General features: G+C 34.4%; 1 pseudogene; it reads right to left on the reverse strand.

The window, feature by feature from the left end:
• Window positions 1-873: 873 nt before the first annotated feature.
• LOC119250843 (centromere protein C-like) lies at window positions 874-4,522 on the reverse strand (annotated as a pseudogene).
• Window positions 4,523-5,025: the final 503 nt, after the last annotated feature.

Here is a 5,025-nt window from a genome sequence, read left to right on the forward strand (position 1 = left end):
TCAAGGGTCCTAGATTAGGTGATAAATCATCTAATGACCCAAGACAAAACAGTCCATTGAGATATTAGATAACTGTTCTCAGACCCCACTGAGAGATGTTTTCAAGAGTAAAAATTGTGTTTTAGCAATCTTTGTAATTTCAGTGTCTGGCATTTAATAGCTGTCATCAATAGAAAAGTGCATGAATGATGGAATAAAAGAGAATGGAAAACAACCCCACAGAATCCTGGGACACGCATCCCCGCCCCTCCGCCCCACATTTATGCTTTAATGAACATGAAGAACTTAGGCTCTCTTATGCATTTCCAGCTGCCTCTTGTTTGCTAGCCTTTCCCTTTTTTTTATTTCTTTCTCACTTTATTAAATTAGGGTATTATCTGAGTCTCTGAGATAATGAAAGTAAAACTACAGTTTACCAAGCTGTACAAAAGAAGTTGTATTATGAATTTAAAGGTTAGTACAATACTAAAGACTTATCTGGGCTCCAGTTGTTTCAAGGGAGCTGAATTTCTCAGCTGTTACATGTCAAAAAATGAGAAAGTAAAATTGACTTTCTTCCACGATATTTTTCTTGGCAGCATCTCATAGAAAAATTTAAGGCAGAATATCTGGTTCCTGAAAGGTCTTCTCTATTTATTACCTTAAATACCAAACAGAACATGTGGAGAGAAAAGCTAGCCTTTCCCTTTTACCCTCCCTCATGATGCTGTCATCTTAGAAGTTACACAAAAATTAAGTGAGTTGGAATGATGCATAAAACAAAGAGACATTAGAAAAATAGACCTTTGAGGCTCCTTGTAGATTTACGTTTACCTTCCCTATTTCCCAAAGCTAAATAGGAGTATTGTAAAAAAAAAAGTATTAGAATAATCTTCACGGCTTTATTAAATACATACACTTACCCACAGGCTGCCTCTGTTTTACTGAAGTATGAACCTTTCTTATCTCTTCACACTCTTCCATATTTCTGTCTGAATTTCTTTGTAACTTGTCTTGGTCGGTAAGTGACATATTTAGGTCTTTCTCCTTAGATTGTTCCATATCAGCATGATCTTCAACTACATTGGGCTTAGATTTTCTCCTCTGTTTTTGTCTTGTAGTCCTTTTACTTTGAGGCGACTTTTCTGTGTTCTCAGAATATGGTTTATATTTTGTAGATCTATGATTATTTTCTACTGCATCAGTCAAAGCACAACTCTTACCCATTTTTTTTTTGTTCAGAGAGCTGAGATTTCTCTACTGGGTGAACTTTATCAGAATCTTTGTCCCTTGTCAAAGTCATAGGCGATACACTGTGATGTTTTTCTCTTGACTTATTTTGAGGGAGTACAGTGACCTCAGCTGAGCATACTATGTGTTGTTTCAAAGATCCAGCCTTTCTCGGTAGAGTAATCCAAGATCGACAAAGCTTCTATCTGATTCATCAGTAACAAATTCATCCTCTAATAAGTTCTTATCATTTGCCGGTGATGAATGAGGTGGAGAAGTTGCTATATGTTTAACAATAGGACTAAAACAGAATGTTACAATAAATAGCTCAAAAAGAAAAGCTTTTTTACCCTGGCTTAGTGAAGAAAATAATACATACCAAAAAAAAAAAATCATTGTATCTCAAAAAGTTCACAGCCTTCCTTTCCCATATCCTTAAAAATCCTACCCTCCCTATAAAATCTTCCTTTACAATTTTATATTGATTACACTCATTTAGAGCTCTAATGGGACTCATTTAGATGCTCCCCCACTCGTTATATATAGTAAAAAGTTGAAGCCTGGGATATGTAAATTTCTCTGATAGACCAAAAATGAATACCATTATTATATATTATATCAAATTATATTTTGTATAGTTTATTTTTGATTTGGTGATGGATGTACTATGGTGGTGATAAGGGAGGAGGTGGGGATGGAGGGGGAAATCTCCTATACTTCCAAAATACCCACAATAATGTAAGCCAAGGTTACTCCAATTAAATAAATAAAAAGGAAAAAAAGAGATTCGTTCATGGGAAAATGCAAAAATATAATCAAAAGGAAGAATATAAGCAAAAGAATGAAGTAAGAGTGTTCCAGGAATAGTGAGTTTTATATCTGGCTACACCAATTCAGCAGAAAATTAACTTCAGTTACTAAAGTTAATACTACTCACTAAGATTTCTTTTTAAAAAATGTTAATTTGTCAAAAAAAAAAAAACACACTAAAAACATACTGAATTAAAATTAAAATACAGGGACCTCCCCTGGTGGCACAGCGGTTGAACGCTGGGCTGCGAAGCTGCCCACAGCCTCTACAGCACCGGGTCAATCTCCGGCCTCCAAGGAGGATCGCACATGGCGCGCAGACCTCTCCTGCCGCCCGCTGCTCCCCCCAGCAGTGTGTTTCTTCAACCTGCCTGTTCTGTTCCCCGCTCTGTCTCTGGTGGATCCTCTCACCCTCCCGTGCTTCTGACTGTACCCAGTGCATATATAACAAATAAAATAAAACTTAAAAAAAAAAAACTACACAAGATAACTTATTTAAAAAAAAAATACTGAATTAACTTACTGGTCTCAGTGTAACATTTCTTTCAGAAGGTGAGGAAAACATGCTAAACAGGGTGTAAGATGCAAGATACACTGAGATATCAGGTATGGGAATAGTGAAAAAACAAAAGGGGAATTTTATTCATTTTTTCAATATGCTTTTATAAAACCTTCCTCATATGTACACTATCATTCTGATGTCATAGAAAATAGAAAAGAAACTTTAAATTTCTGGAGAGAAGGGTTTATGTCTTAATCTACTAAGAAAGACAAACACAAAATAACTAAACTATAATACAAGAAAACTACTTTAAAAAAAAAACCCAAAAATTGGAGTGTTGGAAAAGCTGGAAACCTAGCACAAGCTTTAAAAGAAAATGGAAGCGGTAAAGAAGCTAAAAAAACAAGAGTGTAAAAGCTGCTGCTCTGGTGAAAGCTGACTGTACCCAGTGCATGTATAAACAAAACAAACAAACCAGCAAACAAATAAATAAAGCATGCCTAAAAAAAAAAATAAAAGAAAATGGAGATTAGCCTACAACAAAAGAAAAAGGTATATATCAAAGCAGGGACCACTGTAAATGTGTAAGACCAAGTTGGCAGAACAGTTAATGATCAAGAAGAAAGCTATAAGCAACAGCTAACAAATTTGAAGTTTATTCTATTGACTAGTGATTCTAAACCCTAGCTGTACTAATTCTAGTTAAACTCTACTGTGTAGCCACGGTTAGGAATTACTGTGTAGATACTGTAGAACCACTGATGATTTTTAGGTAGCAAATTAAAATTTATTTTTAAAACTACCTTTTTTGTAGATACAAGAAGAAATAGAAAATAGATTTTAAACACTTAATAATGAAATACCGGTACCCTGACATAAATTTATTTCTAAACATTGCCTTCATTCTTTGATATCATACAAACAATAAATTGTTGATGAGCAGGTTAGGAAAAGTGAATAAATACATTTTCATTCACATAAAATTTAGTATCTATTAAATGATGGCTTTTGGGAAGAAACTATACTCAATTTATGGGTTAGAAATAATTTAAATTAAAATTTGTGACAAGATTTTCTCTAAGTTAAATAGCATTAAGAATCCTTAGATAATATTCATAAAATATGAAAAGAAAAAATAACTTAAAGGATGGTTTCTTAATAACTTACCTGGATTCACTTTTTTTCTTTACAGTTTCTAAAAATAATGTTGAAAAACTCTTTTTTAGCTTGTGGTTGAATTTCATATTTTGAATCTTGTATTCCTTGCTGAGATGTTCCTGATGGTTCCCTTTTTGTGGTCCTTCTGATATTTTATCCCCTATTTCTGATATTTTCTTCCCTATTTCTACTTTCTTCAAAACATCTTCATCTTCAAAATCTGACCTAAAAGGTTAAAAGGAAGGCAAGTTGAATGCTCCCAGTTTGTTTAATTATGTTTTACTGAATCCCCTCACAGTGATAATATAGACAACTTAAAAATATTCCTATCAGAATTTTGTTTCAAATACGTAAATGTTGATTTGAAAATACACCAAAAATACAAGGCAAACTGCTCAGAAAAATTAAATTTTGTATCTGTCAATACAAAAAATAAAAGAGAAAAGAATGATTAAATCATATACCAAGGAAATGTGTAGCTTGGAGTATTTGTTCTCAGTCATTTAATATGACTATGAATGATCTGGAGAATCTTATTAAAAAGTAGACTGAGTCAGTAGATTTTGGGTAATGCTTGAGATTCTGTATTTTTCAGAAGTTCCCAGATACTGCCATTGCTATTGATCCTGAGCTGCAGGAATAGCTATGAACAGCAAACTCTTAGAATATACTTAACTCCTTGGCTCCAAGATTCATACAAAATCCAAGACAGAAATTATACTCATTGCAGAGGCTTCTAATAGCAAAGGACATTAAACAGTCTTTCAAAAAGCTAAGGAAAGGTCCAAGAAATGGACATACATTTACCACAACTCATTCTCATACATACTTATCCTTCACCATGCCTGAAATGATACATATCTTAATATTGTAATTAGAAAAACATAGAGAAGTGCCTCCTCTGGTGGCGCAGCGGTTGAGCGCTGGGCTGCGAAGCTGCGTGCAGCCTCTGCAGCACTGGTTTGATCCCGGGCTACTGGTGAGGGTCCCATATGGCACGTAGACCTCTCCTGCCATGCCTGCTGCTCCCCTCAGCAGTGTATTTCGTCAGTTTTCCTGTTCTGTTCCCTGCTCTGGCTCTGGTGAATTCTCTCACCCTCCCGCGCTTCTGACTGTACCCAGTGCTTGTATAAATAAATAAATAAATCTTAAAAAAAAAGAAAAAGAAAAAAAAAGAAAAACATAGAGACAATACAAACTGTTTCTCTTAGGAAATTATAGAAAACTTGTACCACCAGAAAAAATACATTCTTCCAAGGATTATAGAAAAGTTTATCCCTAAACTTCTCCGATGTACACATTAAGGCTTTCCTTATTAAATATAAACCGTGTATGTGTGTATATAT

The sequence above is a fragment of the Talpa occidentalis genome, unplaced genomic scaffold (assembly GCF_014898055.3).
Source record: "Talpa occidentalis isolate TD23 unplaced genomic scaffold, MPIMG_talOcc4v2.1 talOcc4.18, whole genome shotgun sequence".
Classification (NCBI taxonomy): Eukaryota; Metazoa; Chordata; class Mammalia; order Eulipotyphla; family Talpidae; genus Talpa; species Talpa occidentalis.